Source organism: Ictalurus punctatus, unplaced genomic scaffold (genome assembly GCF_001660625.3).
Source record: "Ictalurus punctatus breed USDA103 unplaced genomic scaffold, Coco_2.0 Super-Scaffold_100046, whole genome shotgun sequence".
Lineage (NCBI taxonomy): Eukaryota > Metazoa > Chordata > Actinopteri > Siluriformes > Ictaluridae > Ictalurus > Ictalurus punctatus.
The window spans coordinates 3,134,246-3,149,285 of NW_026521087.1; the positions used below are offsets into that span (position 1 = coordinate 3,134,246).

At 38.3% G+C, this 15,040-nt stretch overlaps 3 non-coding genes across 3 annotated transcripts; 2 read left to right on the forward strand and 1 right to left on the reverse strand.

The window, feature by feature from the left end:
- Positions 1 to 9,640: 9,640 nt before the first annotated feature.
- Positions 9,641 to 9,722, forward strand: trnas-gcu (transfer RNA serine (anticodon GCU)). The gene has a single exon. It is a non-coding gene; the product is annotated as a tRNA-Ser (tRNA).
- Positions 9,723 to 11,871: 2,149 nt separating this feature from the next.
- On the forward strand, positions 11,872 to 11,952 carry trnaq-uug (transfer RNA glutamine (anticodon UUG)). The gene has a single exon. It is a non-coding gene; the product is annotated as a tRNA-Gln (tRNA).
- Positions 11,953 to 14,485: 2,533 nt separating this feature from the next.
- Positions 14,486 to 14,556, reverse strand: trnag-gcc (transfer RNA glycine (anticodon GCC)). The gene has a single exon. It is a non-coding gene; the product is annotated as a tRNA-Gly (tRNA).
- Between the last annotated feature and the right edge of the window lie 484 nt (positions 14,557 to 15,040).

Sequence of the window (15,040 nt, forward strand, 5' to 3'; positions counted from 1 at the left end):
TTAATAATACTGCTGTTGGTTTGAGTTGAGCACTGACAATCAAATTAAAAGAAGAAGAAGAAGAAGAAGAAGAAGAAGAAGAAGAAGAAGAAGAAGAAGAAGAAGAAGAGGCCAGTATTTAGTGGTTTGGGTTTTACAGTGGAGTGATGAGAAGAAATCCTAAGAGACTGCTACAGTGTCCTCCAAGGAATCCATGGCTAATCATAGGCTGAAGTGTTTCAGAGACATTCTGAACACTCTGTGTAATGAGAATTTCTTTATTGAGTCTTAGTTACAGATTATTGAATATGTTGCATTTTAAATAAGATTCTGATACTAACAATGGGAAATGTTGATTTAAGGGAATGAACAAGGATGAGCCAAATAAGATAAAAATTATGTAAAATCATAAAAAAAGAACATGTATTAAATAGAAAATCCCATAATTGTTTCACAAAAGTAAACAAACAAACAAATTAATTAATTAAAAGCCCATTAATATTTGGTAATGTGCTGTACTGAGAATCATCATTCTACAAACATTGGAAATTCTCAAGCAGGTAAGTGTCTAAGGGAAGGAACAAAGTTTAAAGTGAACACATTTATGCCAGTGAGTAAAACCTCATTCTTACATGATCTCAGCACTTTCTGTGTTTTAAACATGCTTCCAACCTTACAAAAATTCATCATGACTGATGACTGATTGGCTGGGAGGTGACAAGGATTGTTCAATAAAGCTGATGATATATCTGCAGTGAAAACTGTAAAGGTGTACAGATGAATGAGCAGTTCTTACAACCAGGATAATCTGAGTGTTTTGTTTTCTACTATATTAACCTAAATTCTCACTATCCCAGAAAAGCTACTGAATATACTTTATCTACTCAATAATATTTGTGAGAGAAACTTAACTAGCATTATTCTACCAGTAAATCTAGCTATTGTTGTAAACTCAAACAGAGGTATACCTATGCTAAACCCAGAAATCAAGAGGCATCTTTAATACATCAATCACATAGTACATATAACAGGGTCTGTACAGATGCTTCATAATGAAATTCCAGGACTTTCAAGCACTTTTCAAATACTGTGTATGCTTTTGTTTTCACGGACTATACAAGAGATGTCATTCAAACGTATTCTTTATTTCTTCTTTTTAAATTCCAAAAAATATTATTAATAATAATAATAATAATAATAAAAACACAGCCAATTTTAATATAGCTCCTTTTCCCAGCCGTGATGGACTAAATTTGTATTTCCCAGGCACTGATTCATCTTCACTATAATGTTAAAATACTCCAAGTGAGTGACAGGAGCACTGTGTCCACACGTTTCTAGATGATGTCATGCGCTAATTAGCATATTCATTACATCATTACATCGTATTTTCATTCTGCCTAAAGTCAGCCCTTTACAGCCAAATTCCCAATAAAGCTGTTTTCATTTACGTATTTTTTCTGTTTCTGTTGTCAGACAACAGGACGAGTATGAAATAGTGACTGAACCACGGCCCAATAAGAGACTACATGTTCACCAGCAGTCACTTTCAAACCTTTTCCAAGCTGCTGATCTACACTGTTAAAATCCTGATTTTATAACCGTGACGTCATCTGACTAAACCACCACACACATAAGTTAAAGACAACGAGTGCACTGTGATATATTTCCATGTAAAATAATCTCTCAGAGAGAAAGTTAGAGGTGAATGAATGTGCTGCTCCTCTCTGCCCCTCACTGAACAGAGTAGCCGCAGAGAGAGGCGTGTCTCCGGGGGGAAAGCAGGACCTCACACTCACCGGGCAGTACTGGCCATTCTCTTCTACAGAAAGTAGCTAAGGTTTGTCTAAAAAGTCGCTAGATATGACGCTAGGAGCTTTTTTGAAAACGTTGGAGGAGGGTCTGCAGCGGGGAGTCCTATTTTGAGTGAAAGGATTGTATTCATGTTCTGTAGAAAATAAACCCTTTAAAGTTATTTGGTGATTTCGTATTTATTGACTTTTTATCATTCAAGCAATTTTAAGCCTTCATCTCTGTAATGTTCTTCCCTAATTGTGGATATTCTCGAGTGAAATAGACGAGGCCACCTAGGGAACACATGAAGTTATGTAGGAGCAGTGATGAGAATGAAATGACTAATAAGATTAGAAAGACATTAATAATGTTACTATTAGCAGTAAATTTGTGTACTTTATTACGATAACTATACTGCCATGTACATGATATAATGTTAATGTGTTAATATGTTTTAAATGTGTTTGTGTGCTGTCCTTATACCGTGTCTAGGTCGGTCTCCCCGGCGCGCGCGCACAGACATATATAGTCAAATCGGAGCAGCGAGCCATAAGATCCGTTATGACGTCACGTTCAGAGTTCTATAAGTTTCCTGATGGTATGCTTGACGGTTGTTCCGTTTATGACGCCGCAAATGTCGAGGTTTTTAAACGTTGTGGTATCAGAGCGGGCCTCTGTATTCATTTGAACGGAGTAGTATTTAATCATTGGTCTATCTAACCTTTTCATGTGGTTAGTTTCTTTGTTTGTTCATCTGTCATGTTTAAGAATGGACACTGAAATAATATATCCAGATATGTGTACAGCTGCTGTGTGACAATGTAAAATTAAAAAACCCCAACATTTCCATGTCTAGAGAAGAGGGTGCGTTCTTTAAAAATTAAATCATAATGATGATGCTGTGAAACAGTTCAGAAGCTCCGTGTATTGTCCTTGATACGTGAAAACTAGACAATGCACAGTAATAACACTGATGAGCTGCGTCAGTGTAAAATAGCCCAAAGCTACCTTCTGTTTCAGGCGGCGTTGTGCTGGATGGAGCTTGACTGCCCTCGTGTGTCCAAACTCAGGAACGGCAGTTTCCCTGAAGGGGTATTCTGTTCCAAGTTTGTGGTAGTTAGCCAAGAAATATTACATGATTACCATTACTCTCTCTCCCCTTTTTAAAACCTGTTCACGATAATTATTGTATACATTACCTTTATTTTTGTAATGTTCTCCCCTATTTGTGGATATTCTTGAGTGAAATAGATGAGGCCACGTAGGGAACACATGAAGTTATCTAGGAGCAGATTCTGAAATATCTTTTTGAAGGACCTCAAACTATTATCATTTGCTATACTATTGATCATTATGTTAAGTACATCTTATTCGTATATGGAAAGTACTTAATGAAGATAATATACTTTATATTTTTTTATGTAACCGTTCAAGTATTTGTTGAAATGCTTTTGTTACTGATAAATACATGTACACTTAAATTGATTTTGTTCTGTCTGTGATTTTGTAGATCTGGATGTTCAGCTGGTCTCAGATCAAGCATCCTCCTCTGTACTGACTCCACTATCCCCAGCTTCATCCCATTCATCAGATTCCACAATTGTCCTGGAGTCCAGAAGAAAGAGGAGGAACCCAACAGGGTTAATGGAGCAGAATGAAGCAAGACAGGTAAGCTTTGAATAAATGCATTTAAAATCCTCAATTACATAATTGTTTATTATTGATACTTATCTGTAGAAGTGTTTTGTAAATGTATTCTCGACATAAAGGAAAGGCATTAAAAATCCTCTTAAATTTCCATGAGCATGTCATAACAATGTAAGATGTTTTGGCAGAAAGTTGATTGTGTTCTGAGGGTCAATCCAAAGGGTGAGGAAATCTTCAAGGAGTATGAAAAGACCAAAACACTAGCAGATGTCACACATAAACAGATGGTGAACGCCCTGGTTGCAGACATGTTAGAGCTACATGGGTAAGAATTGGAGGTCACTTCCCTCCCTTTATCATCACAACAGATTCATGTGGTGCAGCTAAAGAATGCTATTCTGTGTTGCTATAAAAGGAGAATTTATCCTTTAACTTCTTGCAAAACATACACACTTGCAAAGTAAACTGATTTATTTTGAAAGGAGGATTCCATCCTCAAGTGTGAGGACCAATTATGCACTGGGAATTGTGACACTTTTTCCATACCTCCAAGATCCTTTCTCCAAACATGGATATGTAAGTTCTGTCTGAAAACCCAAACCAGTGTGTTTTTATATTTTCTTCCCTTTTATAGTTTTAAAGTTAAAATGATCTTGTTTTAGATGAGTGTTTATAGGTTGCTCAGCTTTGTATTTTCCACTTGTTTTTGTAATGTTATATAGTCATTGTGTGAACTTATTGTGTTGAGTAATTTATTCTTGAAGCCAAGCACGAGATGCCTCTCTTTGGGTCTTTTCTTAAACAGGAACACTACTATGATCCTTTAGGGTAATACTGGCTTCATTGCATGGAGGATCAAGACAGTTCAACATAACACCTGTGCTGGCTCCCGGTGTCATTCCAAGACTGTTCTTCAGGATGGTCCAAAAACCAGACGAGAATCTCTGTTATTCTGTCAACAGCGATTTGGTGAGGAGTGCAGGGAGGCGATATCTACAATACGACATTTCACTGATGAGAAGATGAGCGACTTTCCAGTATTGACAGAAGATGGTGGGTGAGGATGCATCATCTTCTGTCCTGGATTTGTTCACTTGTTTCCTTGCTGTATCTGGATTGGTAAGAAAATATTTAGCTTTGGAAGTAGTTTTGAAAAGGAAATGACCTTCTCTGTAGTTATTAAATGAGTTCACTGGTACAGCAGAGAAAGGAGTTGTTCAATGATCACCATAACAACAACAGGCCGGTCCAAACTGAGAAATTCAACGTTCTAATCTTTTATATCCCAAATGTATGCATAAATAACACAGCAGATCTTAATTTTTAGTATTTGACCTTTTATCCATTTATGTCCGTTATGTTTAAACCTGTATAAACCTTATTTAAAGATCGACCAGGATTTCTCCATGATGTTTGGTGACGAAGTGTCCAAGAAGTTCCTGGCAAAGTGGTCAATATTCTTCAAGCCAAACATCATTGCAGACTGCAAGACTCTTAAGAATATGGGCGGGCTGCTGTCAGGAACTGAACCTGAATCTGAGGACTACAATGGTCAGTATAAATTGTTATGTATTTTAAAAATGTTCCATTCTTTAAAAAAATGATTAAAGAGAGATCATTTAATTATTTTGTGATGTCTTTAGGATGGGACAGCGATATGTCCTCAATCCTTTTGCAGCTGCATCTGCTCCCTCTAACCTCAAGAGGCCAGAAAAAAAAATATCCAAGATCAGTTCAGCTCAAGCAACCAGCCATCTTGTGAGCTGTCTTAAGGTATGCAAAAGTTAATATTTAAACATCAGATCTTAATTTTACGAACTCTTGAGGTGTAGATTATTTTAGGATTCTGAGACCTGCATCTCATTTTGCATACTCCACCTACAAACAAGATGTGACGGTGCTAATGATAATGTAAAAAAAACATGCAGTTTTATTTTAATATTTATTTTATGTCCCTTTGCTGACCTCCAGGAAGGAGCCAGTGTGACTACCTTCATTGAGAGTGCTGACACAAGACAACCATTCCTCCTCTGTATCAGTGAGCGAAAGAAGGATATCCCAAAGTTCTACATTATTATCGACCAAAAGGCGATCCCATGTAAGGCGCACACGTCAGTGGCAGCTTTTGATGAACTGTTCAAAGTTCACTATGTCTTCAGTTTCTCATATGATGAAGCTCTTTGTGATTTCTACACATTTATCCAAACCACCATCTATAACATCGATGTCGGAAGAGCAAAGCAGAGCCCGCGTGTTAAAGAACTTCGAGCACGATTGCTGCAGCGAGATTAACAGCCTTGAAGATGTTCACGTGTTTTGTATGTAAAGCACACCTCAGAACTTGTTTGGCTCTTCGTCAACATTTAAAATTTCAACATGTTTATATCCTAGCAAAAAGTTACATTTAAAATGTGGAGAGCCAAGTCGCCTGTTATCATTTCCAAAACCATGCACTGTTCTCGCAGCAAAAGCACACTTTACAGATTCTACTCTATTACAACGATTTTGAAATTGCTAACCCTCTAGGTTCCAAGAGGGGGATCCACAAACTTGGTTGTATCTATTTTACTCTAAAAAAAAAAAAAAAAAAAATCTTCCATCCAAGTGTAACTCTGTACTGATTAATGTACATCTTGCAGCTTGATTCTACACGGAAGATCTTAAGACATACAGTTTTGATGTGATACTAAAGCCCCTTATTGATGACCTGAAAATCTTAGAAGCCGAAGGCATACAGCTTCCTTGTTTTGAACCACCATTGTTTGGCTCAGTAATTCAAGTAACAGGAGATAATTTGGCTTTAAATGGCTTGCTGGGAATCTTACAGTGCAACTAATTTCTGTAGGCTTTGTTTAATTAGTAAGGAAGAAGTTCAATCTATATTTTCTGAAGATCATTCTGGCTTAATTTTCCGTTCCAAAGAGGTTCATACTGAACATTGTAAGGCACTAAATGAAAATCCTGAACTGCGGTCAATATATGGTGTCAAAAAGTCATGTGTGCTCAATTCATTAGAGTATTTCCATTGTACTGATAACTATGCTGTTGACATCATGCATGATCTGCTAGAGGGTGTGGTACAGTATGAACTTAAACTGGTTTTTGAGTACCTTGTTAAACAGGGTGCACAGCTTTAATTATGGTTACACAGACCGTAAAAACAAACCAAGTGGGTTAAAAATGGATGATAAGGGCAAACACCTGGGTTTGAATGCCATACAGTCATGGTGTCTTCTGCACAACACTCCACTGATATTTGGTGGTCATTGAAAGGAATAACAATCACTGGAACTTTCTCCTGCTTTTGATACAGATTGTCAATATAGTGTTCTCCTACACCATAACTGATGGGATGATATGTTACTTAAAACATCTGATCTGTGATCACCATACTCTATTCAAAGAATTGATTCCTGACAAGACGTCGATTCCCAAGCACCACTTGATCTGAGATGCATAAAAAATTGGCCCTCTTATCCATATGTGGTGAATGCGATTTGAAGCTAAGCACCATATTTTCAAAAGATGTGGCAAAAAATTTCAAGAATCTCATTAAATCATTAGTAAAGCAACATCAACGTCAATTGGAATTTAACTGTGAAAATGATTGTTTTAGAAGGTTTGAATTTGGTCCTACATCAAAAACCATCTGTAACTTGCAAGGTGGGGAAGAACTCAGTCAGACATTATATTTAGAAGCCTGTTTGAGTGTTACAAGTACAAAGTGGGTCAGACATTATGGTACTGAGTATCAGGTTGGTGTGTTCATATGCACTGGATGTACCTATGATCTCCCTGTGTTCAAAAAGACCTGTTATATAATAATATATGAAGAGAGTGCTTTCATTATTTCCTGCAATGTAAAAACGATGTACTATGATGACCACTTCAATGCATACTGTATAGAAGATAACCAAATGGATGAGTTTTCTGTCATCTCTGTGAATAAACTGACACACTTTAGGCTATTTGACCAGCAGTGCTCTAATGAGAATAATCAAAGAGAGTACATAGTGCCCAATTGTTATATTTAGAAAGACTTGACCTGAGGGGTCAGTAATGTTAACGCCCTTGAAAAAAGAAAACTATTAAAGCAACCAACTTGTTTTTTTTCTTTATTTGCCTTTTAGATTTGTAATCATTTGAATGTTATTTTAATTGTGCAGTAGCATATTAACACTTTATAGTGTTAGAGGCAACTCATTTAATAGTATGCAATTAACACTATGAGATTTAATGAATTACTCCTATGAGAATTAATTTCTAACACTACACACTGGTGTTGAGAAACTAACACTTGAGTAGTGTTCAATTTCAACTATACAAAGAGTTGATGTGAACTCTATTAAAGTGTTAAAATGACACTGTGGAGTGTGGACCCCTCCGGACACTTTAAAAGTGTTGAAATGAAACTCCAATAGAGTGGATTTGTTTCTGTGGATTTTGCTGTGTATGTATATTTTATAATGTTAAAGTGCACACCTTGATTTCTATTATAATAACATTATTAATGTATTTCTAATTTTATTAGACATGTCATTCTCATCACTGCTCCTAGATAACTTAGTGTTCCCTAGGTGGCCTCATCTATTTCACTTCGAGAACATCCACAAATAGGGAAGAACATTACCTTTATCTTTGTAATGTATACAATAATGATCATGAACGGGTTAAAAAGGGGACACAGTAATATAAACCATATAATATTTCTTAACCAACTCGGCCCTAACTACAAATGTACTCTTATGACAGAATACCGCTGCTGGGAAATTGCCGTTACCGAGGTTGGGCACAGGAGGGCAGTCAAGCTCCATCCAGCACAGCACACAACGCCACCTGAAGCAGAAGGTAGGTTTGGGCTAATTTACAGACACAGCTCATTACTGTGCATTGTATTGTTCGGACATAACCACAATTAACGGCTCTTCTATAAAAACAAACATTATGTAATATTCATAGAACTATATTTATATTAAAAAATACTAAATTAATAACTAACCTTATTCTAATGTTGATAGAAAGCCTTTTACATCATTTACACACACAGATATATATATATATATATATATATATATATATATATATATATATATATATATAGATAGATAGATAGATAGATAGATAGATAGATAGATAGATAGATATCCTTTTCTCTCCATACCACGTTCTAATATTTAAACTGGACACACGAGGGCAGTCAAGCTCCGTCCAGCACAAGACACAACGCCGCCTGGAACAGAAGGCAGATTTGGGCTACTGTACACAGACACAGCTCATCGGCGTTATTACTGTGCATTGTCTAGTTTTCACATAAGGACAATACACAGCTCTTCTGCAGTGTTCATCATCATCTATAAAATAAACAAACATTATGTAATATACATAGCAGTATATTTATCATAATAAAGTTCACTCATCAATAACGAATAATAAACATTTCTATATGTTGATAGAAATATAAAGCATGTTTATTTATATATATATATATATATATATATATATATATATATATATATATATATATATATATATATATGTGTGTGTGTGTGTGTGTGTGTGTGTCCCCTTCTCTTATCTAAATATTCAAACAGCCCAAGAAATAAAATTAGCTGTTTTCTGAGACGATGAAGTGACTCTTAAAAGAGCCTTTGTGTATATTAGACGGAGTTGTCGTTTAAGTGCATTCTCCGCGAATACGGCAGGCCAGCTGAATATCCTTGAGAGAGATGGAGAAATGTGAAAAGCTAGCACTGTGGCTATGTGTTTTGCAACCATGAGCTGTATTTCAACGCTTTTTGGCCACAGCATGCTGCCTCACAAACATCCCAATTCATGCCCCCCTTTTCCACAGTCGTTGTGTATATCTAGGTAAGGATAAAAGTTACATTTCCATCCATCCATTTTCTATACCGCGTAATCCTTCTCAGGTCACAGGTAAAAGTTACATTTTCCAAAGAAATTTAACTCGCTGAGATGGGCAGTCCATAGGTAGTCGGTACCTAGCCGCCCAAGGATTGGATTGCATTGCGATGGCTCAACTATGGAATTGTCCCGTTCTGTGAGACCTTTGGGCCGTCTCGCCGCATCGTCACCCTTCAGTTTATATGACGGCACAGCTCATACCCCAAGACTTGAATAAAATCTATTTGAGAAGCAGTCATCTAGTCAGCGAACATTAAACCCTCATTTGCATAGTTTTCGTTAAAAGTGGGAGGCCTCAGACGAGGTGGCCGAGAGGTTAAGGCGATGGACTGCTAATCTGTTGTGCTCTGCACGCGTGGGTTCAAATCCCATCCTCGTCGCAAGCTGGTTACTTTGTCTCCTCTTTCCAGCAATATCTGGCATTATTGCAGTCTGTCTCACACCTACAAGGCCTACAAATGGGAAGCTTTGTACAGGTCCCTGAGCTAGCACTAGAGAGGGTGGAGAAATGTGAAAAGCTAGCACTGTGGCTACACATTTTGCAACCGTGTGCTGTATTTCAATGCTTTTTGGCCACAGTTGCTGTAAGGCTCTGGCGTCTCTGGAGGTCCATCAATGCAGAACGCATTCCGAAGTCCAGACGACAGGGGCAAAGAACCTGCACCGAAACCTCTTTATTGCTCCACACACCGGGATGTAATTTCATATGCGTGAGATATGTCAGCAAGAGGTTAAGGTGATGAACTGCCAATCCGCTGTGCACAGCCCATGTGGGTTTGGATCCTATTTTTCTTGTAAAGACCTTGCTTAAGCGCATTCTGTAAAGGAAGCGTGCATGGTGCAGACACTGTTGGTGTCTGCATGAGCAGTTAGTCTGAAGGGGAAATTAGGGTCAGGTGTTTTCAATCAACGGGATGACAATCAGGTGTGAGTGAGCACCCTGTCTTATTTGAAGAACAGTATTTCTCAACACATGTTTGTGGAAGTGTATCATGGTATGAAAAAAGGACATTTGTGAGGATCTCAGAAAAAGAGTTGTTGATGCTCATCAGGCTGGAAAAGTTAAAAAAAAAAAAAAAAAACATCTCTAAAGTGTTTGGACTCCACCAATCCACAGTCAGACAGATTGTGTACAAATGAAGGAAATTCACGAGCATGGTTACCCTCCCCAGGCGTGGTCAACCAACAAAGATCACTCCAAGAGCAAGACATGTAATTGTCCACGAGGTCACAACGGATCCCGGGTAACTTCTAAGCAACTAAAGTCCTATCTGGCATTGGCAAATGTTAATGTTCATGAGTCCACCATAATGAGTACACTGAACAACAGTGGTGTGCATGGCAGGACTGCAAGGAGAAAGCCCCTGCTTTCCATAAAGAACATTGCTTCCTGCATGCAGTTTGCTAAAGATCACATGGACAAGACACAAGGCTACTCGAAAAAACGTTTTGTGGACAGGTGAGACCAAACTAGAACTTTTTGGTTTAAATGAGAAGGGTTATGTTTGGGGGAAGGAAAACACCGCAATCCAGCATAAGACCCGTATCCCATTTCTGAAAAATGGTGGTGGTAGCATTACAGTTTGGGCCTGTTTCGCTGCATCTGGGCCAGGACGGCTTGACATCATTGATGGAACAATGAACTATGAATAATACCAGCAAATTCTAAAAGAAAATGTCAGGACATCTGTCCGTAAACTGGATCTCAAGAGAAAGTGGGCCGTGCAGCAAGACAGCAACCCTAAGCACACAAGTCGTTCTACCAAAGGATGGTTAAAGAAGAATAAAATTAATGTTTTGGAATGGCCAAGTCAAGGTCCTGACCTTAATCCAATAGAAATGCTGTGGAAGGACCTGAAGCAAGCAGCTCATGTGAGGAAACCCACCCACATCCTAGAGATGAAACTGTACTATAATGAGGGATGGGCTAAAATTCCTCCAAGCTGACGTGCAGGACTGATCAACAGTTACCGGAAACGTTTGTTTGCAGTTGTTGCTGCACACCGAGGTCACACCAGATACTGAAAGCAAAGGTTCACATACTTTTGCCACTCATAGGTATGCAATATTGGATCATTTTCATCAATAAATAAATGACCATGTGTAATATTTTTGTCTGGTTTCTTTAATTAGGTTCTCTTTATCTACTTTTAATACTTGTGTGAAAATCTTATGATGTTTTAGGTCCTGGTAATGAAGATGTATAGAAAGTTCTAAAGGGTTCACAAACCTTCAAGCACCACTGTAAGTGGGATGTAAAGTCATAGCAGAAGAGCTTTTCCGCAAACACTACCGATGTGACCGTGGACCATGGGGTCTTAAGCCTAGACGAATCGCGTCCAAAAGACCACGCCTTAGCTCTGTCTTCAGCTTGAAATGGTTAGATGTCTCCGCCAGAGCTGGTTAAGCGAAAGGCACTCGAGTCTCACAACAGCCCATTTGTCGCGCCCATGCCAGATTTCTTGTTGTCCGGTGGAATGACCCGGTCACCTTCTTACCATGAACGGGTTTACCACCATGTCAGCCTGGGGTAGTGTGGCCGAGTGGTCCAAGGCACTGAATTTTGGCTCCAGTCTCTTTAGGGCGTGGGTTCAAATCCCACCGCTGTCAGGGTAGTTAGCTGAAAGTATTTATGCTCAACTTTCCTTAACTTCTCCAGTTAATTCTCAGTGGTAGTCCTTATCACTACGGATGCAATATATTTTTCGCCACATGTTGATTCCATGGTGCTGTTCCGAAGCTTTTTGTTTTCTTTTTTTTTTCTTTTTTTTTTTTTTGAAGATCTACATTTTGAATTGCCTCCGCTACTGCGTAAACCAGTTAATACTTTATTGGCTTTATTTTTTCGGCTTTCATCTCTTTTTGTTTATTTCTTTTTATTTGTTTTAAGTCTTTTGGTAACAAGTGAGCAGATCACACAGTTATGTTAGATTAAGTTAGAATATATTAGAGTAGATGTGTATCTTTTCAATAGTTGTATAATTAAATTTTGGGTCTTTGATCTTTTGCTCTAATATGAAACCTGTGAAGTTATTTTAAAAGAATCAGTTACCATAATTTTACTTTACAAAACATAATGCATAACTAAGTAAATTCTTTTTATATATTTATGTTAATTGTTCATATCTATGGGTACTATTCAGGCCATCAGCATGAAGAAAAAAAAAATCCCTGGGAGAATCAATGTGTCCTTCAGGAGAGGCCCATCAGGTGATTTACTTTGGGACTCATCTGAAGAGGCAAGAAGCATTAAAGACGATCCATCTTTGCAAGAGAAGTCAACACCTCAAAGAGAAGATGTGGTCAGGAACAATACAGCCTCCCACTCCATTCAATCCACCTGCTAGTGGTGTTCCTGAAGACGTACCTCTGACACAGGCTGCAGTTGAGAAGACACCAAAAAAAAAACAAATTAGATCCTGTTTAGCTTGTGGTCAGCCAAATTCTCGTTACATGGGTGATGGCTACTCTGTACATTTCTTTTAGCAGGCTGGTGATGTTAAATACTTCTACTGCTCCAGGAAAGTCTTTGAGGCATACTCTGCAGAGGGCCTTCTGGTCATCTGTGCAGGTTCTGCCACCAGCCACTAAAACAAGGACCCAATAGCCCTCATATCCACACTGGTTTCCCTGGAGCGGCAGGCAAATACATTTACTGTCCTTCTAAAGTGCTCTCCCTGTATCAGGCACAGGGAATGAATGCAGAGACGACATGGGCAGAGTTTCAGCAGTCCTCATTCTATGAGGCTGAGAGGCAGAGGTGGATTGTTGAAAAGAGAAAATAACTTTGTTGTGAAACACAGTATTTAAGGTCTGTGCATGACATGTCTGATTGCAAGCCAAGCACAAGGTTTGATTTTGGTAAATAGTTACAAATCTTGTGTAATACTGTAGTCCATGAATCTCATTCTACGTCTTCTGTGTTCTCTCTCTCTCTCTCTCTCTCTCTCTCTCTCTCTCTCTACCATTGTGGAATTGTGTATAGACAACATTGTATTTAAAAAAACAAAACAAAATTGTCCTGTGTATTTGTAAATATGTTTTATCTAGCTTGTATTTGTAAATGTTTTAAAATCTTAGTCCTTATTTGGAATACATTTTCAATAACTTACTATAACACACTCTGCATATATTATTTAGATAGTTATTTTAATTTTGACAAACTGTTAATTTCACATTCTTCTTTAACAGTTAATTTTACACACTGAAAGAGTATCGGAATAGTAAATGTTGACAATGCCACTTTTAAAAAAATTACATAGCTACAATATGTAACAGATAAAATAATATAAATATTTGAACGGATGTTTTTACGTTAGGTTCGTCCGACCCTCCTCGTGGATTATCCTCGCTTTCTATTGGCTAGTCAGCGCTCTACACCTACGTGTGACTGGCCCCCGTGTGGCAGGTGAGAATTCTACCACTGAACCACCAATGCTTATCTTAAAAATCCATGGACTTCGCAGAGTGCGATTTAAAGCTGAGTATTGTGCTGCTTCAGCAATTTGGTTTAAAATTCTAAAGGAGAATCTCTTCCATATTTCAGCAGCATGGAGTTTGTCCATTACCCTAGTTTTGGGCGGAATTGATAAGGCTTGTGAAGTGCTTTGGGTGAAGGCTCAAGCAACACAAACGTCTCCAAAACTCAGTTGTGCATTGGCCTGGAATCTAACCCGGACTTCACAGAGGGCGCTTTCCAGGTAAGTATTGTGCTGACTCAGCAATTTGGTTTCAAAATTGACAAGGAGCATCCTAAGGCTCTTGTATATTTGAGCAACATGGACTGTGTCTGCTACCCTTTTTTTGGACAGAATTGATAAGGCTTGTAGAGTTCTTTGGGTGAAGGCTCAATATTCAAAACTCAGCCGTGAGTGGCCGGGAATCGAACCCCGGCCTCACGCGTGGTCGGTCAGAATTTGACCACTGAACCACCAACGCTTAGCTTATCTTAAAGGAGTAAGGACAATGCAGAGTGTGCTTTTCATTAAGTATTGTTCTGATTAAACAGTTTGGTTTCAAAATAGAAAAGGAGCATCCTAAGTCTCTTGTATATTTCAGCAGCATGGAGTTGGTCTAGTTTGGGCAGAAATGATAAGGCTTGTAATGTTCTTTTGGTGAAGGCTTAACTTTCAAAACTCACTTCTGCATTAGCCGGGAATTGGACCCGGGCCTCCCGCGTGGCAGGCGAGAATTCTACCACTGAACCACCAAGGCTTAGTTTAAATAATTAAAGACTTTGCAGAGTAAGCTGTTCAGGTAAGTATTGTGCTGTTCAGCAATTTGGTTTCAGATTTGAAAAGGAGAATCCTAAGTCTCTTCCTTATTTCAGCAGCAGTCACACACTATATTTCCAGATACTGTATAATATTATAATATCTCCTCTCTGCTCAACACGCATGCAATACAGTCTACATACCGTAGAGCAGTGTTTTTCAACCACTGTGCCGTGGCACACTAGTGTGTCGTGAGAGATCGTCAGGCAAATTGTCCAATTTCACTTAGTCTTAAAATTCTTTTTTATTAAAATTTATTCATTATTATCTGCAAATAATAAGCCATGGTTGAGTGTCTGTGCTGTAATATAGTGACTGGCAGAGTAATGTAATATTCGTCCGGGTGGCAGCAGGTAATTGCCTCCTACCTTCTTAGAGACAAGAGAATTAGTGATGCATGCGACAGGTCGTGGTGGCAGTTGTTT